Source organism: Acromyrmex echinatior, chromosome 4 (assembly GCF_024713525.1).
Source record: "Acromyrmex echinatior isolate Ae372 chromosome 4, ASM2471352v2, whole genome shotgun sequence".
Lineage (NCBI taxonomy): Eukaryota > Metazoa > Arthropoda > Insecta > Hymenoptera > Formicidae > Acromyrmex > Acromyrmex echinatior.
Genome location: NC_141855.1, coordinates 10,875,124 through 10,897,290, shown reverse-complemented (window position 1 = coordinate 10,897,290; position 22,167 = coordinate 10,875,124). Strand labels below are relative to the sequence as shown.

The window sequence follows — 22,167 nt, the reverse complement described above, 5'->3', positions numbered from 1 at the left end:
TTTTGCTGAATAACAGGTACTTTTCCCTCGTGATACCTTGTTAAACTTATCAACCGCTCAGCTGTAGTCCCGAGTTACATTTTGGTGGGCAATATCATATTACGACACACCTTTGCGGGTAACGAGAAATTTATAATTTATCTCGGCGACTACTAAACAGTTTTAACGACGTATCTCGTTGCAAGGACAGTATTGTACCTCACCCACTCCGCTTCGGCAGTAACGAGTTTCAAGCGGCGAGTAGCAGTATTTTCCAGCTCGTTTGCGAGGTCCGTCGGATCTAGTCTCTTTGCGGCGAAAAATCTCATGGGAAACTAAGGTGAGGATTCCCCTCATTCTCAAACAATGTACATCTATTTATTAACGTTTCGAGAAACAATGCAAATGATAATTGATCGACTCATGTTATAATTGACGTACATATAAAGTAGATGAAACAATATGCGTTATAGTAAAAGGAAAAAACAGAAACAACAAATTTTTTCGTACAAAAGTAAAAAGTGTCTTTGAGAAAAATAATTTGGTGAAAATTTATTTTCTTTAAAAACTATTCGATTTGGTATGACATACAAAAACAGGTATATAAAAATTTTCTCTTATATTATATAATAAAGCATTATATAATAAATATTCAAATGTGTACAGATATCTTGAAAGGAATATTTATTATATAACATATATGTATATATCTTGTATTAGATTAATTGTAAGAACTATTATAATAGCGAGATTCTCTCATTACAATATTATCTGATCATCATAACGATATTCGAGATTTCCGAGAACTCGAAACTAAATGAGGATAATAATGAAAGGAAAAAATAAGCATTATACGAGGAAAGGATGTATCGATCGTAGCAGCTATCGCGCTCTCGACCATCTCGCTGGCATATTGATTTCTACGCGTCTGACGTATAAAAATAATTGTCGAACTTAGCGAAAGTTCAATCTACAACTGCTGTTCCGCTCGAATAGTTCCGTCGAAGTGATCGTAAAGTCTCCCAATGCCCAATTCATGATTTCACATAGAGGAGCTTACGCAAGCGAACAGAGACACGGGAAAAGTTCATAAATTTTCCAAAGCGACGAAAGTTTTCTCTGTAAAATACAAACATTGATGTTAAAGCAAGGAAAAGAGAGGGAGGAGGGGGGGAGGGAGAGAGAGAGAGAGAGAGAGAGAGTTAATTTTCATTTGAAAATACAAACTTTGGTTGGTAATCGTACATTTCTAAGTTTTATTAATTGCCAAGTTTGCATTATCGAGTGCGCTTTATAAATAAGCTGTTCCTTTACTCGTGAATGACACGCGATAGATTTTTAAAAGTAACCAAATAAAAATAATAAAATAGAAATGAATACGGAATATCTCTAATAAGGAATATCGTTACTTCCTTTGTGAGAACCAATTTGCCGACCGACGTTGGCATTATTAATCATTAATTTTCTCCACCCACACGGCGCGCTTCGTTTCATTCTGAGAATTACCCCTTGCCATCTCCCTATTCCAGCTTCATTATTTTCAAAATTACACTCATTCCACCGCAATCAGGGGAAGAGACAAGACGATTTTCTGTTTTTCGATTTAAAAAAATATATATCTTACGTTGCGCGCCAGGGTCACATCAACGAGTAAAGAAATCACAACGGCCAGATATCTATATCCATAGGATGATCCGTGGTATTTTTGATTCAACTGAAGAAGACTATAAACGAAAGAGAAAGAGGGAGAGAAAGAGAAAAAACGAGCTTAAGCCTTAAGCTTATAATCCGCAATCTTCCACGTTAATCCATGATTTTATATGAAAATTCATGCAAAATAAATCCGATAAATTTTCAACATAAATACTACAATAAAAACTTTTACAACAACGATTTATAAATTTGTTTTTTTACCTCGTGATTTTATCTTTAAATGTCAGATATTCATTCAAAAATGCTTACGGAAATATAAGAAAGAAATAATCGAGATTCTGCTTTATTATGTTAATCGTTTTGTTGATATCTGTTCTAATACATCAAAACCGATTTGTCACCTGCTTCGCTCCCTTTTGTTAAAAAATTAATGATATCTTATCTGTTGTTGTCACACCCCTGCATGACGTTGGAAAGAATTTTACACGATGATTCCTTCGTTGAGTCACGACTTATTGATGCTTCCGTTCCTGAAGTCGACAGAAAATTTATGTGGGAAGGCAGGTAATCACGGAAGACTTGTAAATATTCTAAAAATTCGATTGAAAGAACTTACACGTATATCTTTTACATGTATACGTAAAACCTGTATTTGCATGAAAAAAAAAACAAATATCGTGTGTAGTGCGAATACATTGCTAACATATTTCCGACATTTATGTACAATAAATTGATAAAATCTTGTTTAGAGATAGATTTCTGATAACGAATAAACTATAAGATCGTTTATCAATATTATACTGACAAGAAAAAAAATAGTTATTACTATAATTTAACTTATGTTAGTTATTACTACAGTTTATTCATTTTCAATTTCAACTAGTATATTTTGTGATAGAATATAAATATTAATTATAAAAATGGAGTTTCTAATCATAATTATTTTACCATTCAATTATACCACAAATACCAAACACTTTTCTATCAGTATAGATATTATTAGATGATAAATGATACGTTATTAATAGAAAAAGAGATCGAAGATAATTATCTATATATATTGATAATTTTATCGTTTAAATAAAAGTTTCGCTTAAATATTTCCGAGAAATAAATTTCGCTTGAACATTTTGGATTTAACGTTACTTAATTAAATTTAATAATAAATAACGCAAAATAAAACAATAGCGCTAATGCGTGTTTGTCGTAGCTTCGCTGCAATTTACTTGGTTTAGTAAAATATTCATTAAACAGAATGAAGTAATCTTTTTACGCGAACTATATAATTTGCAGTGGGAAAGTAAATTCAGCTTCCGCCTCGTGTAAAGCGAACTCGCTGCCACGATTTCATATTCCGAGGAAGGAAAGTATTTTGCATAATTTATTTTACTGCAACTTCTTTCCACTTCTCGAAGCACATCACCTTCTCTTAAAACTTGTCTGACTGTCTTCGCACACACAGTGCCCAAGACCTGAATTGAGTGTATATAAGAATCAATAATCTTTTTGTTTCTCAAACAAGATGACTGTTTTTCTCGATATTGATATTCTGCCAATACTTGCTTTCGTTTACTCCACGTTTTTAAAAGCACATCGCTTAATTCACAAATTTGTTTACTTACACTCTTATTCTCCATTATATACGCAATACGGGCAACTTATTTACTTATATTTTTACTTATATTTTTATTGTTTAATTGAATCGAAATCGCGATTAATCCATTAAATTTCTTCATTATCAAACGCAAAATTTTGATTTGTAATTAAGTGTTGGTGAAACTCTCATTTATTCCAAGTACCTGAATTTTACTCATTATCACGATAATCGTTTTTCTGAAATACATTTTTGAATGCAATAATTATTATTGATAACCATCAGCGAATAATTTCTTACTCATCGTTAGTGTTTCGATATTAAATCTTTACAAAGCTGTTTTGCCCACGGCGATATCTATTATACCTTGTTTTTTCTTTTACATTTGCCGATCGATCGCGGACAGAGGTTCTCAAATATATGGCGAATGAACATTTATGAACCCTTCCGCGCGAATTGTCTCGATTTCGTGACCCGACGATAACGTGTAATTACGCAAAATTACGCACTCTACGCGCATTGTCAACGACATTTATGCCGCACGAAATCACGTTTGACTCGAACGAGCCAGAGATAGATTGGGGACTGTGCGGCCGCTAATTAACGCGAGATTAACGAAAGGTTATTAGTCACAATAGCAATAATTAATGCGAACGGAGAGCTCGCACAGTCGGCGTCGCGGCTTTGATGGGTGACGGTAGAAACAACGTTAGAAGCGTCGAGCGCTGTCGACACAACAAACGAGGAAATTTTGCTTTTCGATTGTACACAATAATATAGATATGAAAATAACATTAATAGGTATGTACACATATAATGTACAACGCTCGTATATGTACATATATCAAATCGTATAAATCAGTGCGCCGTCTCTGTGCGCGTCGTTATTTATTCCGCGCGAACAAACTGGAAACTCGCTCCGAGATCGAGTTAGCGTTTGACAAGTTTAATTACGAAGAGTACCAACCTCTCCCCGCGGCACGTGTCGCGGATATAAAGTCGTAGATTTTTCATTTAAATCTGCCAAGCGAAATAATTAGCGGAAATGAAAATTATCTCTAAGTCAGGTTAATGGATTGATTCTAACAGTCGGGAAGTGCCGACTGTTTGCTGTCACGCGAAAGAATGATATTTGTAGACATTATATCGCATCAAGATATATGTAGATATACTTATATATATAGGTTTATGTCCGAGATTCCTCGGATCACGCGATTTAGAATCAGTTTCGTTGTACGAGCAGGCGTGAGAAAAGCAACGAGTTTTGCCGTCGACTCACGCGTACGTGCGTGTCGTAAACTTCGCGCCAGATAAAAGTATGCAAATTGCAACGAGGAACCGGCACGTGCTCGGCTTAAGCGACGACGCGTAAAACCGCGCGCTACCCCAACATTTCATTCTCTGCGTTTAACTAACTTTATCCGTGATCTGATAGAGACCTATCACCGTCATTTTCCGTCGACTCGTGTTTTTTAGTTCTTTTTTTTTTACGAACGGTATACCACGTCATATGACATAACGCATTTTGGAACGATACACAAGGCATCACCGACTTTTCCATATTTAAAGGCATGTGCCTTTAAATATGACACTGCGAAGTAGATTGCTAAGCACTTAGAACATAAGATAATGGCGTATAATATGACCTACTTGTTTTGTAAATAGTTTCAGGGAAAATAGTTAAATCTTGACTGTACCCAAACAAATATTGAAAATGAAAATCTCATACTTTCAATTAATGTTCAGAAATTTTTTTTTTATTTCGAATTTAATCATCAGTTTTCAATATTGAATTCAGCAAAAATTGCTACGCTTTATACATAGATAGAATATTGGATAAAGTTATCTTATATAAGTTATATATGGAAGTGCCATATAGACTGAAAAAAAAGTTATTAAATCTAATAAATATACATTTCTTTGAATAGTTCATAGTAATATCTACTTTACAGTAAATATTTATTCAATAAAAAAAAGGTAAATCAAATTAATAATTCTTGTACCAAATAAATATACACTGAGTAAATATTTACTTGGAACTATTTGAACAAATATTTATTAAAATTTAATTTTTTTTTTTCAGTATATTCTAATCTGAATAACGTAGTAAAAGTTTCTCCAACATCTATCTGTCTTTATCTATTTCAAATATATTTATGCGCTAAATAATAATTGCGTATACTTAAATATATTAAAAGATCCAAAATCAATTCCTTCATTTAAATAACCTTCACTTTTTATTCCTTCATTTTTATTTTTAACTTTCATGTATTTAAAAATGTATTATTTTAATATGCACAATATATTGTAGTTAAAAAAATAATCACATCTAATCAATCCATTTCTATAGTTAAAATACATAGTTTCAAAGTAAACAATGTTCATATTAATATATGTTTTGTAAACAGAGAAAAGGAAGCGATATGGAATAAATGGGAGGTTATGGAATATCTTGTATACTTTCCGCTGCATTTTGAAAATTACTTCTGCATAGTCTACTTATAATGTGGCCACTGGTCGTTAGTGTTTACTGCACATGTACCTATTGTCATAAAAGCTGCATTTCACTTTTTGCAGATAGTATATAGTTTTACAGGTTTGTACTTTCTACGTAATTTTGAGAAGCATGTTGGTAATAATTTTGTAATTTCAGTGTAGCTTGGAGACCTTATAATATATGTAGCTTTTGAATGATATAATTGAATTTGGTTACAAAATGTGTGCATATGTGCTACCTTAGATAATGATATAAAAATACAGGGTGTTTCACTCCTGAGATACGCAGTGGACTAAAAAAATTAACCCAAAATGTTAAGAAGTCAATATAGAGCCGCTATTAGAAATGTATCATCAATAAGAAATTTGCCTTAATACATTCGATCGCATTATGCATAATAAATTATCTTGTATTCTTATACACATACACACACACACACACACACATCATAGTCTAGATGATAGTTATTTAATTTGATGAAATAATTTCAATTTAATGTTTTGTTAATATAAATAGTTATAAAAAATTTTTAATAACTATTACTAAATAGTTTAATTCTATGTCTATAGGTTTATGCCTCCACTTTCTTCCATTAGAAAGAGAACGAACACTTGTGTTCGTCCCTCCCTTTTATACATATTAGTCATCGATATCCTTGCGTCTAGCATATGGCAATACTTGGTCTATTTATATTATGACGGTATTCATAGTCTGTTCTTATTTCAAGATCGTCTTCAGTAATATCTTAAGATGCTAATACAATTCTCTGGTTGATTTGTGACATTTTAAGATTATACTTAATATAAGAATCTTGAATATAAGAATCGACCGCCTTGTGTTTAAGCGCGTCGTCAACGCCACTGTACGCTGCCTTTTTCCAATTAATTGCGTTCAGCAGAACGTTTATTTTGCAACTGTTGGAAGTTTTCTTCGCACTGATTAGATTATACTTTTAAATCTCTCTCTAGAGGTATGATTCTATTTCAGCAGATAATCATAAAACGATTGCAAAACTATTGTGTTCCGCTAAATGCAGCTAAATCAGAGATTTTTTTAAATGTAAAATTTTGTAAAAGAGTCAATATTTTCGAGAATATCGAAATCGAGATGAGAATTAATTTTCCAATATTTTTACGAAACGAGGCAATATTTAAAAAAATATCATCTTATCTCGTCTTAGTGCATACCGATATGAATCTGCCCAATTTTATCAAAAATAAAAATTAGTGCATCTGATAAAGTTAGATGGCTATTACCTCGGTTATTATCAAATTGTATGATAAATGTAATCAAATAAATTGGCAAATGTAACTAAAATGCTTAGTAATAAATAATATGGCAAATATTAAGATAAATGTCTCAGTAGCCGAATATTTAAGCGTAAGTTGTCACAAATAACATAATTTATAATATCAGAAAGTTTATAATATAAATATTTATATTCATTTGAAAACTTAAAACTCTCTTAAGCAAGGAAAAACTATTTGAACTCACTTTTCATTAATTATTAAATGAAATATTTAAATAATAGAGTGCGTCAACGTACCAATGGCCGGATAGGCGAAATTAGATTATGAACCAATGTCTGGATGTAATTCTGCAGAGTATGCAAGAAATTGGTTTTATAATTTTTGACAAAAAATACATTCAGAGAAAAAAGTCGTATCAATGACTATAAATTTGTAGTGAAATAATGTCTCAACTATACATATATACATATATACATATATTATTCAATTCTAAGAGTATTCGTTTTCTCTCAGTGTAAGATATTATTAATATAAAAATCAATTTGAATTAGTTGTCTTTTGTCATTAAATATTATTTTAAAAAATGAATTAGTTAACGATTTGCCATTACTTTGCCATCAAATCATAGATGTAAATTTTTTTAATAAATTTTTTTAATACAATATTTTATTTTATTTACTTTGTTTTACCAATTAATTATCAAATATGGAAGTTTTTTTTTACACTAACCACTATCTTCATTTATTAAAATGAATAATAAATATTATTTTTCAATGTAGTCGGATACTGAGATGTGTCCAGCCATTGGGACATCTCTACCTTGTTAAATCAATTTATCAAATATTAAATAATTTTGATATGTACTGACCGTACTCTGACCGTATTATCACAGCATCAGATCGAGTCACAAAATAAATTGGAATAACATTCAGGTATTAGATATAGAACCATATTTTCATAAAAGAATGACGTCGGAAATGGCATTTATTAAAAAACAAATCGAGAGTCTGAACTTGCAGAGTGATATGGAAAAATTACTAGAAATATACTTTCCTGTGCTTAGCATAATTCCCCCCACACAATTCCTTTTTACTCTCTCTTTTGTTACGTGTTAGGTATATGTAGCTGTGTATCATGATAAGAAATTGGCAAAACATTGTAACGAGTACTTTATTACAACAAATCATCCACTCTTGATATTATTCCATACAGTTGACTGTAACAGGTACTAAAAAAATTTTTATATTTTATAACTCGAAACACGATTTGAAGACATTTAATTAACCAAAGAATATTGTAATCTCTAGAATCTAAAAATTTTGCGTTCAATGTAACAACTAAATAGGAACATTTGGACTACCTGATTCTTGTAATAAAAAGACGATTGCCTTTGGATACGATAATTTTAATCTGTTCGGATTAACATCAATTACTTGCTAATTAAGAATAAATTCAATTGTTAAATAACGAGTGGTTTCACGTTACAAGTAGACATGTCATAAGACTATACACGTAGACGAATTGTTTTGCGTAAATATTTTGTAATTATTATATTCTGAAGATGGCCTAATATATGATATATATATATATATATATATATATATATGTGTGTAAGGCCGAAACGTTTACGTATTTAATTATGTGAAATTAGAATATAATGTTTTGTAATCAAATATAATCAATCGCTTCGTGATGTATGCCCTTCATCTTTTCGTTTTTAAATTTCGACCACGTATTGACATTTATTGTTTATCAAATAATTTGTTTTAATTATTTGATTTAAAGCATATCAAATCATTTGGTCATATAATTACTGTATGATTTGATAACAATTACCAAATCATTTCATTGAAAATTATTAACAATTTGATAATACTCAGAGAAAAAAAACATAGTGTTGGTAGTTATATAAATAACTTGTCTGAGCTTCAGTCATATGGACTTGGTTACATATATATACATAGAGCTTGATATGCGAGAAATGACACTCTCTAACGGTTGCAGTCCTATAGATTATAAGAATATCCCAACGGATATATAGAATATTTTTAAGCTCTCATTTGCATTGAATAATCTGATAACTGTTATCAAATCAATTTTAAAATTCTCTTTGTACAATGTATGGCAATAATTATAAAATATTCGATTAATATTATCAGCTAATTTGATTTTAACTATCAAATCATTTAATTGGATCAAACGCTAACTTTACTTTTCTAAATATTTAATAATTATTAAATATCAAACGGTTGATTACTATTATTGTATTTGATAATACTTACTAAATATATTGCATCAATACGCTAAACAAAATACATTTGATAGCTATTATCAAACTTTTTCTCAATGATTATATGTATATTAGTTGATAATATTCCTCCTTCCTATTCCATAACCTATTCTGTAATTTTTTCCTTTTTATTTTTTTTTTTTTTTGTAAATTATGTTCGTTCTACATACCCGAAGAACTTCTACCAGCTATAGCATAATTGATATCATTCTGGCTAACAAACTTATATCAAAAGTAGTTATCTCACATGAATATTTTATTGAAATAACTGTACTGAGTTATTTCAATAAAACACAATGGTATTCCATATAATTTCCTCCCTTCCTCTAATATACTAAATCTAGGTCAAATTTAATACATTTCTTGAGTTAAATTGTTTATTAACAAGTTAATTCCATTGTGTTATTAACGAGTTAAATTAATGACATATTGAGTAGAAACAGTGGCGTTTCTATATAAATTATTAAAAATAACTCAAATGAGATAGGTTATATAATTTGATATTAGGAAATTAGGAATTTACAATTAATGTACATTTGTCTTTACGCGATATATATATTTATAATATTAAAATTTAAAACTTATCAAAACTTGTAGACTATAATCGATCGATGCATGCGCAACACAATAAAACAAACAGACGAGAACAGATATACGTTAAAAATAGCGCCAATCAGCACTTTCAATATAGGTATGTTCTAAATATGATCGTGCTTTTATTGACCGCGCTATAGATCGACCATGTTAAAAAATTCATTTGAAATGGGACAAAATTCTTCGATTTTTCGGAAATAATCAAATAATCTCGCCGTCATTTGTCATCTCTTTAATTAATCCACCGATTGTAATTGTCTTGTCAATAATTTAATTAAATATTGTTCTTTATCACGATGTTACGTCGATTAATGTTATGAATACAAAATAATTATTTGGCTGATAAATTAGTCTCTCCTCTGTAATCAAACTGATATCAAGAGAGAAAACAATTATTAATCTCTCATTTACGTTGAAGCGCTGAAATTGATAACGTGATGTAGTCATACGGCCAATATCATAAGCAATTCAAAACAACGATGAATACTAAAATTGTCGATAGCGATGAGAAATTCCTTAATCAATATCCCATAAATTTACATTTTTCTTATTCATAATTCTATTCTGTTTGCATAATGAAAACCGAGTGTATCGAAATGCAACAAAGTCAATTATCGGCCGACACCTGCAGTTTATGCATCAGCCGTCAACGCCGTTCATTTTGTCTATCAACGCGAATAAATTTAAAAAATCGCTTTAAACAGAGCTATGATTACGGTGGGTCATAAAGAGGGGGAGGGGAGGAGGAGAAGGAGGAGGAGGCGAGGGTGTCCGTGCTATTCTACTACAAGCGTCGTGTGTCCCCGTTTGAGGTCACGTTTGATATTCTAATTGACTTGCTTTGCATATAAAAGGACATTCGGCCGACGCGAAACGAACTTTAATTACGTTGCGAGTTTGCGTTTGCATCGTTAGATACCGTGCCGTAATACCAGGTGGAAAATAATCTTGAATAGTAGGAAAACTTCATGGAGCCCGGCGCGTTGTCTTTAATCCGTCGCCTTATTGTTAGTAGAGATAATCTGGAACTCTCTCTAAACGAGATATAATATAAAACTATATGAAAAGCTTGTTAGTTAAGTTACGTTGTTCAATAATAACATCGGCAACGTAAACTTATAAATTTTCGATTACCGAATGCAGCTCATTAAGTTCTGGTCAACTTCGATACTAAAGAAAGCTCAAGTAAATATACATATAGTGAGTACACAAAGTATTCGAACACAGGGAAAATACCTTCCAAAAAAAAAAAAAAAAAGAAAACTAAGTTTAGAAAAAATAATATTAATTAGCAATTTATTAACAAAAACTCTATCCGTATAGTCGAGATTTTAGCTCCTAAAAGCACGATTACTTTCGTGAAGCCTTCCTATTTTATATTAGAGAATGTATCCATTGTTAATAAATTGTAAAATTAATGTTTATCTTCTACAAATAAGATTTTTTTCTTATAAACATCTCCCCAGTACAAATACTTTCTGCATTCATTGTAGATATTAGGTGTTGGAATTAATTCGTAGCGTTTTTAATGAAAGAATATTATTTATTTCACATGAGCATTAAAAAATACATTAATGAAAGTACTTCCCATCACTTGTAAAACGCTACGAATTAATTCCAACACCTAATAATATCTCTATTGCAGGGTTTCAGATGTCTAAAAAATGGAAAATGAATTTAGATTAACGAAAATAATGAAAATAATATCGTACGATCTCGAAGAGAGCATAAAATACACTTAGGTGCATCAAAGCGTGCGGTATACAACTTGTTTTATCCTACAGCCGCATTCTTCCTCATCTAATGTTACAAAAATAAGCCTTACGCGAGAAAGGGGTATTCTCCGTGGAAACGCCCATTGACTGCAACGTTACACAATTATCCGCACCTGTCGCGAGTGCTCGGGGTAACCGGACGTTTACATAAAACAGACTTAATAAAAAAGATCCGACGTAAAAGCACGATAAGGGAAACGCAACAGAAAATACATATATACGTGTCGCCGTGACTCGTCTATAATTTTGTTTTGCGCACCGCCCTGGAGAAATCATTCTGAAATTACATTTCACTCGCAAATTGCTCTATCCTATTTTCCACATTTCCCGAAGGCCGCGCGTATCCTTTATCGTTTCTCTTTCTATCCATCGCGCATTAATACACGCACTGCATCGCGAATGAAACAAAGGAGAGAAATCGATAGAGTATACGATATTACTCACATATTAGCCAAACGAAACATACGTACCTATCAAAGAAATTAATCACGATTAAGTCAGTCAAGATAATCACAATACGATTTCTATTCAAACGTTGAGAACGAGACATTTCGCGAGACGATTAATGTCCAAACGTGCGATGTGTATATGTGTAAACAATGCGTATCGGACTTGTAACGATCTTTCTATATTCTGTCCGTGTCAAAATTTCAGATTCTCGAAGTGGAAAAAGATTCTCATCGTACAAAGAGAAAAAAAAAAGAGAGAAATGTATTAAAGGAGAGACTAAGCACGAAACGACGGTGGGAAATTCGACGAAGTCGTACAAGCATGGAACCGCAAAAAGAGAAGCTGTCGTTGGAGTTACGAGGATGAGAAAGTGAGGATCAGAAGGGGGATGAGACCGTAGTAAGAAAACGGAGAGATCTATCTCGATGTGAAAAGCTTGTACGAGAATGTGACATTCAATCGAGTTCGAAGATTATCCTCAAAATAAATACTCGATCTTTCAAGGATGTTTTTTTCATTACTTATTATTAGTTAGTGGTTAGTTTATGACAACAAAGCGTTGCGTTTCAAATTTATAAAATATACATATATAATACGAAAGATAAAGTAGGATAATTAAATAGGTATAAGAAGACAAGGAGAGAAAGAGAGAGAGAGAGAGAGAGAAATCGTATTTCTTAAGAATTGAGACAAATTATTAATAATATTATAAATATTCGAATTATGATTTATAATAATTCATATCTAATGTTAAAAAAAGATGTTTTAAATAAAGATGTTTCACGTGAATGAAGAAAAATGTGTAGTTTATCACGAATTTCGCATCTCAAACATGAGAAAATTTATATACAATCTTTCGTCCTATAAAATAATTTTTGTATTTTGTATGCAATTTATGTTCTGTCACAATTTATCGTTGTACCCTATTGGATTTTCTCCACGCGACTTCTTTATTTTACGATCGTAGCAAATGAAAAATAAAGCAAGGCATTCCGCTGATTCAAAAAGATATTTCATGATCATTGTTGCGAATACTATTAATAAAAGAAAGGAAGAGAAAAGGAAAATAAAAAAAATTGCAGAGAGAGAGAGAGAGAGAGAGAGAGAGAGAATGACGAATAAAATGGACAAACAAACAGGCAACTAGCAGAGCGAGCATGCACATGTACCAAATTGAATCTCGGGATGTATTCCGTAAATAAATAAAAGCCCCTCGAGTGGCAACAAAGCTATGACGGGCAGCGGGGGGAGGATGAGAGCGAAGGAGGGCGGGAATTTACGGGGTCGTTAGATGTCCCGTTCGTGTGCGCGTCATGTGCGAGTGCGAGTGCATACGCGTGCGCGGAGAAACGCACGCGTAGTATTTATACCTCTTTCGCTGTGTATGAATGGCGATCGTGGGGACGCTCGCGCTCGTACGTATACACGCGTGGAACATAAGGATGAATAAACGGCGCGTAAAGCCCTGATTACACGAGGCGGAAAGGAGTTTCGTCTGCTCTTTTCTTACATGAGAAAAAAACAGAGGGAAGGAGGAGAGGAGAAGAGAAGAGATGAGGATAATCTTTCGCGCGTGCTGCACGTGACGCACGTGACGCACGTGACGCGGAATCGCATGATCGGCACCGTGCGGTATATGAGCATCTTGGCACATCGCAGAGGCACCGGAGAGTCTTGATATGATCCTAGAATAACGGCCGTTAAATCTTTCTATTCGCAGAGCCGTTGTAGATTAATCTTTCATGTGCAGTCTGAGTCTATTTTCAAACGAAATTTCACTCTCAAATTTTTCCGAAATAAAGAGGAGGTTGTTCGCTTCCTAAAATTTCTTGTATATCTATTTGGCAAAGAGAGATGTTGAAAACGCTGAATTTTTTCACATTTGTTAAAAGCCTGGAAAAGTAAAAAAACTTGGACAAAAAAACCCAGATTGCAGACGGAGGGAGTGAAAATACGATTGCAAATGGAGAATTATTTTTTGGAACTGACGATGGGTTTATTGAACCTACTTAATTATAAATCCCTTGTTAAAAATGTGAAGCAATTAAATTTTTTTTATGTTTCCAAAGAACCTTGCATAGCAATCTTATGGAAATGGGCTTTCTAGTTGAATTGGCTAAATTTTGAATTGTAATTTTCGTTATTCTAAACAAAGGTCTCCATGAAACCAACCTCTTCTTATGATTAGTTCTTTTTAGACGCTACACGTCTTAGAAAGTTCATTCTTAAAACATTAGATTTTCGTTTGTTATTGATACGACGGATTGGTCACTAGCGATTATAGTGTATAAAAATTACCCTTGATATGAATTACCTTTAAATTACCTCGCTCGGATTACTTAAGATTACCTAATATTACCTCAAATTATTTCAGATTATCGAATACTATCTCATATTATCCAAGATTACCTTAGAGTATTTAAAATTACGTCATATTTTCTGAGATTTTTCTCGAAATTTTTCAAAGGAAAAAAAATGCAATTTTACAAAACAAACATTTATTGCATATAGGACACAAAAATATAAAAACTTCACCAACAGAATACGTATTATATATATAGATAGTAACAAGTTCGATTCGTAACGTTCGAGATTTTTTTAATACTAACAAAATAATATCCAATTGAATATAAATATTAAAGCTGTATTAAACATACAGTTCCTGTATAGAAAATTAAATTTGGAAGTATGTTTAATATTCACACTTCAAATAAACTATAATATATACACATAACAGTTGTGTGAATTAGATAGTAGATTATATTTTTGTTTAATAATACATTTTTGTAATTTATTTATTTCATTTGTTATTTTTATTGTTACAAATTAAAATTTAAAAAATGGTAAAAAAATTTAGATTTTTCTTTTAAAAGTATTTTAAATATTCAAAATAATTTATGCAAAATTTTATTGCGATTCACTGATTAGTTACAAAAATATATAGAACAAATAAATATTTTGTTTGTTTATTGGATAACTACTGCATGCATCGCAATATATTAACTTTACGTAAATAATCTTGAATACATAACATATTTATATTAAAAAGTTGGGATTTTTATGATTTATTTTTTTTGTAATATATTTCCATCTATTTTTATGCAAGCACAGATTAAAAAAATATTACTATTTATTAAAATAATTTATTTATCCACATTGTAAACCGTCACCAAATTTGTCATATTATTTTTAAACGTGATTTAGAATAATCCGTAATTTTTTCATAATTTTGTTATCGTTTGGAAAATATGTATAAAACATTTCCTTAATAGGTATTTTATAAAATAAAAAATATTAAAAAAAACATCATAATACTTATTTTATATACTTATTTTAGTTTAGAATACTAAAGTATTAAATAATACTTATTTTGCAAGCAACAAACGTTCGTTCGTAACTTGCATATTTCGAGAGCAACAAATTTAGACATCTCAGTACCAATTTTAAGTAACAAATTTTTTACTGATACTTTACTTTTATTTCGCTAGCACATTAAGGTTTATCGTTGTTATTGAAAAGTATCAATAACAATGAGGTTCAATAAATTTTTTTCTTAAGCAACGTTTTAGTTACAAATGAGCAACAAATGAAAATGTTAATTAAACTTGATTCTGCTAACTTATTTGTTCCGCTAACTTATAAGATGTGAAGGAGGTTAGTGTTAATTGTTAATTACAATTATCTCCCGTGGAGATATTTGTTCAAAAGGATGAAAATTACATATTCAAAATTTAGCTAATTTGATCAGAAAACCAATTTTCATAAGGTAAGTACGGGGTCCTTTAGATTATTCTTATCAAAATTTATAATATAATATAATATTCTCATTTTAAAATGTATATAATATAATATTCTCATTTTAAAAAATACGAATTATGTTATTTTGGTTCTTCGAAATTAATTAGTGTCTCTTACTTAATATAAATTAAATAGGTCTTTCAGATTCAGCGTCAGAAATTAAGTTATAAATTTTGATATTAGCTCTGGGATTCAAAATACCGTGATCAAAATACCGGTAATCAGTCGATCAAACGCGCAAGCGATCGCTGGTACGACTTCTAATAACTTATCGTACGACTTCTTGAAGAGATTCTCTGTTCAATGACATCTGCGATTGATTTAAATATAATCGAGAGAGATGACATCCTAACAGATAACTCTCTATTCTGTAGCATTAACTATAGAACGCAGCCTCGCAATGAAGGCTTGCGGAAGTCATAACAAGTGAGAAATGATTCCCAGAAGTTTCAACTTATCCAATCGAGTATATACTTCAGAAAGATAGTTTTCTTTCCTACATTATTTATATTCCTATTAGTTCTGCGTTAAATGAGGCTCAAAGGACATGAAACGTACAGTTGGAAAATAAATAAATCATATGACATAAATTACTAAGAAACTTAAATAAACAGCAAAGAGATCATATTAGGAAACATGTCAATACATATTATATTTCCAACATCCAAAGCAAAAATAAATTTATGATGTCCGATCGAGGATTGCAAGAAAAAATTTATCATGTTTCGACTAAGAATCGAAAAGGATTAAGAATTTATATTAATTATCGGAAAGAAAAAAATTCAATAAAAAATATAAGAAACAGTAATTTATTATATTTTACAGGAAATCTGGAAAGAGGCATCTCCTGGACTTCCAGCCGACATCTAACTTATGTTACTACACAAAATACGAATCAATAATACGGAATGTAACACTAATCGAGTAACAATGATCATTATATAAAATTCAATTACATCTACGTATGAGAAAGCGGAAAATTTGTCATTAGTGGCACCAGCAAAATGTTCCTTGTGACGACATGAACTTCAGTTTAACTTGATTTGATCTATACAAAATAATGACAAATAAAAGACTAGAAGACATTGTGGACCACAAATACTTGTATATGTCCGTTTCATTGTCCGCATGGAGGCTGCGTAAGAAAAGCTTTTGGTCAGAGAGGGTCAGACAAATCGCTCGGACAGGAAAATTGATAAACGGACATAACGCTGACCGATCGTGATTTCGACAAATCCACATCGTTGTTATCACCACGCTCCTTCGAAAGATGAATCGTAAGCTCCAAAAGCGCGTACGGTGACTTAAAGCTCGCGTTCCTGAACGCCGCGCGTTGCCGATTTCGGCGTAATGGCATGAGATCGAGAAAAATCGACCGAAGGAAATCACGCGTATGTATTGATACAATGTTGATCGCGAATAATGCATTTATTTTATGCGGCCAATTGCAACGGACATTAATGGTCACATAACGCGCGTAACGTATACAAATAATTTATGCGCTCCATATCCACCCTCTCCCTAATATACATATTAATATGAAATTTATCAATAATAAAATTTATAACTCGTGAATAATTTAGCATTCGACCGTGCGCGTATTCGGGTACCGATGACTGTTCAAAGTTTAATGCAATAGTTATAGAACGTATGTCAAATTAATGCATCGAGCGAAAATCTTTCCGTTTCGCCACGCTCGACTTACCTTTTCTCTCTTTTTTACATTACGTTGCTCCTCTGCGTAAATAAAATATATATATATTCATTAGTTTGTACGAATATAAGCGCTTTGATTTAATAAGAAATAAAGTGCAATAGATAGAAATAGACAGGTAAACCGCTCCTATTCTGGAGAACAATAATTTGAATAAATTTTTATATTTATTAATACCTTTTTTTTGCAAAGCAAGATTATATCAAAGCAATCTAAAGGCAGTATATATTAGACAAAATATACGTTTATTTTGAGTTTATAGAATACTGCAAGAATTTATCATATATTACTTTTTCGCTAATAAATTTAATGGTACTATGATTCTAACGCTGCGTATGTTAAAAAGATTGAATAGAGCGTTGTCGCATCGTTGGGAAATCGAATGGATTAAATGAAAGTTTTCTTGACGAGCAGTTCTCTTGGTAAATATGTACTCGTCGGTTTTAGAGCATTCAAGATTTGATAAAACGCTTCGGCACTAGATTCTTTCAAGATCACGCCCGTACTACGAAAACACTCGATCTCTGATGCTTCGTAGAAATTTTCTTGACAAACACCGACGATAGGAACAAATCGCTGCATAATGGTCAAATGAAGTCGATTGGAATATAGGTTTCGCGAATGGAAAAGGAGTTCGAGCTTTTGGAAACTCGATGATCGCTAAGAGGGTTGCTACAGTAACATGTTAGAAGAACCGATAAAATATTATCCTTCGACGAAGGTAATGCCGAAGAAGTAGCAGTGGCGAAAAGCAATGGCAACGGCGATATCAAGGCATGAAAGACTGGAATAGATCAAGGTGTTGAGGGAGCATGTAAAAGAAAGTAGGAGTTACGTGAAATATATTTATCGAGTTAGATAGAAGATCTGGATAAACTTCAGTGACGGCAAACGAAAATCAGTGCACCACGTAAATATTGTATATTATTTTCTTATTATTTTAACTCTTCGAAGCGATAAGGCTATTGGACTCAATTTTATTTACATATATCATTTAAATAAGATTATTGAATATGTCTAACCATTTGTTAAATTGAATCGATAATCGTAATTGGTATAGATAATTATTACTTGTATAGAAAGATGTTCTATTATTTCAAATAGGAACTTTACGTTTTCCAATATTTTTATAAATCCTTTTGTCAAAAATATTAAATAGTTTAATTATCTTTACACAATCTTATTGTACCATTCATGTAGCTACACAACCAATAGAAAATAGAGTCTATAACAATTAAAGCTGGATCTTTGCTTAAATAATTTGATGCGAATTTACATATAATATTACGTATCCAATTCTGTCAAACTGCGCACTGAATTAATTTTTCGGTCTTGAAACGCTAACTGTATCGATAGAACCGTAATACTATTAAATTGACTAGCAATTTAATAATTTGATGTTAAATATGATATTAAACATGATTTAATGAAGGAGGTGCTAACTATAAACAAACATATAAATTGTATAAAAAAATAGCTAGTGCAAAAATTGTTTATTTTCTTTTCATAGAATTCAGAATTTTTTCAGAAGTTCTTAATACCGCATTTTCTCATGTTAAAGTAAAAATAGTTGCCAATAAGAAATTACAGTATTAAAAAGTTGCTAAAAAATTCAGAAAAAACCTTGTTGAGAGCATGAGGAGAAAATAAATAATTTTTGTCTCTTGCTATTTTTTTGTAAAGTTGACTTGAGTAAAAAATTATTGAAAACCAATATTCGGCGATGTTTAGTAAACATTCTGTTTATTATTGCGGAAATTGATAGATGACTTTTCGACTCATTGTCAGTTTATGCCCAATTTCTTCCCTTCCAGATAAGTTGTGGATAACTTTATCCAGGAGATATTTCATTGTAAATCTGGAAGATATCTCCTGGATATTGTTATCTAGAAGTGAAGAAATTGGGCATTAGCCCGTTCTATATATATATATATATATATATATATATATATATATATATATATACAAGAGCGCTTTGTCAATAATTGTGACACATTCTGTATGAAATACGAAAATCCGGAACGAGTTCACTTCAAGTGGGAAGCTATTATTATCTACTTTTGCTACACGTTATGATACGTTCATTCTTTATTCATATTTCAATAATTTTGATCTATTTGGACGTGTAATTAAATAATTAATAAGTTCCTTAATCGGTAAATCTTATTTTGAAAAATAATTTTTTAAAAATTTTGTTACGTTTCTTTTTCCAAATGAATAATAAAATAAAAATCAAAAATGGATCTTCAGGGATTGATTTTGCCCCTTTAGTGTGAATTCGAGCAGCAAAAAAAATTATTTATTATATATCAGGGTATCCTCTATATTATCAGGATTTCATAATTTTTTTATATTTCTGAGTGGGGACCTTGTTAGTATATATCTTTCCTTGTTAGTATATATTTCTTATGTTATTTTGGTTCCTTGAAATTAATTATTGCCTTTTAATTAACATAAATTAAATAATGTAACATCAGTAATTGTTCAGCTATGGAAAGTTAAGTTTAAACACGAGCTATATGCTTATATCCAAACATATTGTCATAATACAATGGATTGAAGCAATTTAAATTTTTTTGAAATGATTTTTAAATGCCTTCGAATATATAATAATTGTAATTGTAGTTATTTTCGGTTGGCAACTGTGTACACATATTTGTAGACAGAATTAGACATATAATTATTATTACTAACATTACAGCAATAATAATCATAATCCTAGTAACGTGTAATTATAAGTACAAAAAATTTTTCTCTCTGAGTTGTGGAACTGCCGGCCTTAGACAATTTGCACTGTCTAAGGCCGGCAGTTCCACAACTCACGGATAACTCTTAACCGAGGTTCAACTTATTTCTCATCTCTTCCCAATTCTAGAATTAGAATTAGACAATGAATAAGTTAAACTTTGATTAAAAGTTAACCATGAGTTGTGGAACTGAGCCTAAAAGGTTCTGTTACAATGACTATTATTATCTAAATGTTTAAAAGTTATTTCAAAAATTCAATTAAACATTACATGCTTTTATATTCTAATATTGATTAATGGAAAATAGAATTGCATAATTTCATAAATTCGCTGATAATATGAAAAGTATTGAATGAACTGATCAAATGAGAATTGGAGTCGACAGAAGGGACGTAGGACGGAAAATATTCACTCGGCATTATCAGTCAATGTGGATAAACTAATTTGTATCCGCTGACTATTTGGGTCAATGCAGGATAACTAAAAGCTTTTATCGCGCGAAGATAATGACGGATGGTAGCGGGAAAGCGCGCGGGGCAAACGTGACGCGTAATAACGTTCGACAGTGTTTATGCAAGTGTAGAATATCTCGGGATATGGAATATCGCCGCCGATATGCTACGCAAACGTTTTGGTTTACGATGGAAATTTAATATCAGGGCGATGCAAAGCATTATGCTGCAATAATATTCTCGTGAATTTGTTTCTTCTCGCGGAATGCGATTGCGCGTACCGAAATACATAAAATTAAGCTTGAGGCGTTTTAAACGAAAATCTTTCTCCCTTTCTCTTTTTCTCTCTTTTTCTCTCTTTTTCTCTCTTTCAGATCAAAGTGAAGAAAATAACGAAATTGCAAACAAATGAAAAAACGCGATGTATGAATAAGCAATTTTATTCCTGTATCAAAATCATTCGGTCATTTGCAACAGTATAAATTACAAAACTTATCATTTTTTTCAAATTTTGAATATAGAATATTTGTAGTATTACAAGAATATATATTTATATTATGATATATGTATAAATATCATAAGTTAAACTCATTTAATAAATTATTATTTTTCAGATGAGATATTTATGTATTTTTATTCAAAATATAATTTTCAAAGTATTTTTTGTTTGAAAGTTTGAAAATTTTAAATAATGATAATATTATATGTTCCAAACCAGCGCCATAGTTATTAAATTGAGCAGTAATTTTAGACCAACCTAAAGGTAGTTTGTTTTTGGAAAATAAAGCGTTATTATTCGGTGAAAATTCTGTGCATATGATATTTCCTCGTATTGGAAGCCAAATAATATTGTACAATAAACAACTCCACGCTCCATTGCGTTTATTAATTACATCAATGCATCGTCACAAAGCGACAAGTATTAATTATTCAGTTTGAGCATCGCGAATAATGAATTAAATATTTTACTAAGATATAAAAGAACATTATTATAAAGTAACAGAGAATATAATAAACAGCTGAAAAATATTCTCTTGAACAATTGTATAATAATAGTTAATTAAAAGTAAATTAAAGAATGAAATATATTATCCTGAATATTACATTCAATTTATATTCTTGGAGGAAAAAAATATCGTGAAGCTTTTTATTCATTTTCTTTTCCAGAAATGTGAAATTCTCATTTAGAAAATGTGTATGTACAAATAATAATTATCTGTATCAAATTATAATTATCAATTTAATATAACAAATAGTCACAAACATTCAATAATCTTATTTAAATAATGAAAAAAATTAGCAATTAAATTTTAAAACTCCGAGGTGTACAAATATATTATGCACTTATCTAATTTACCGGATAAATATCTTCTA

At 31.0% G+C, this 22,167-nt stretch overlaps 1 protein-coding gene and 1 long non-coding RNA gene across 5 annotated transcripts in view; one reads left to right on the top strand and one right to left on the bottom strand.

Moving 5' to 3' along the window:
* Positions 1 to 22,167, bottom strand: part of LOC105147137 (uncharacterized) — a 173,057-nt gene that overhangs the window by 52,328 nt on the left and 98,562 nt on the right. The window lies entirely within an intron of this gene.
* On the top strand, positions 213 to 19,216 carry LOC147909969 (uncharacterized). Of its 2 annotated transcripts, none has more exons than XR_015544747.1 (2): positions 213 to 319; positions 16,706 to 19,216. It is a non-coding gene; the product is annotated as an uncharacterized LOC147909969 (long non-coding RNA). The 2 variants fall into 2 exon arrangements; XR_015544746.1 differs by lacking the exon at positions 16,706 to 19,216 and adding an exon at positions 12,287 to 12,585 and having other exon boundaries at positions 219 to 319.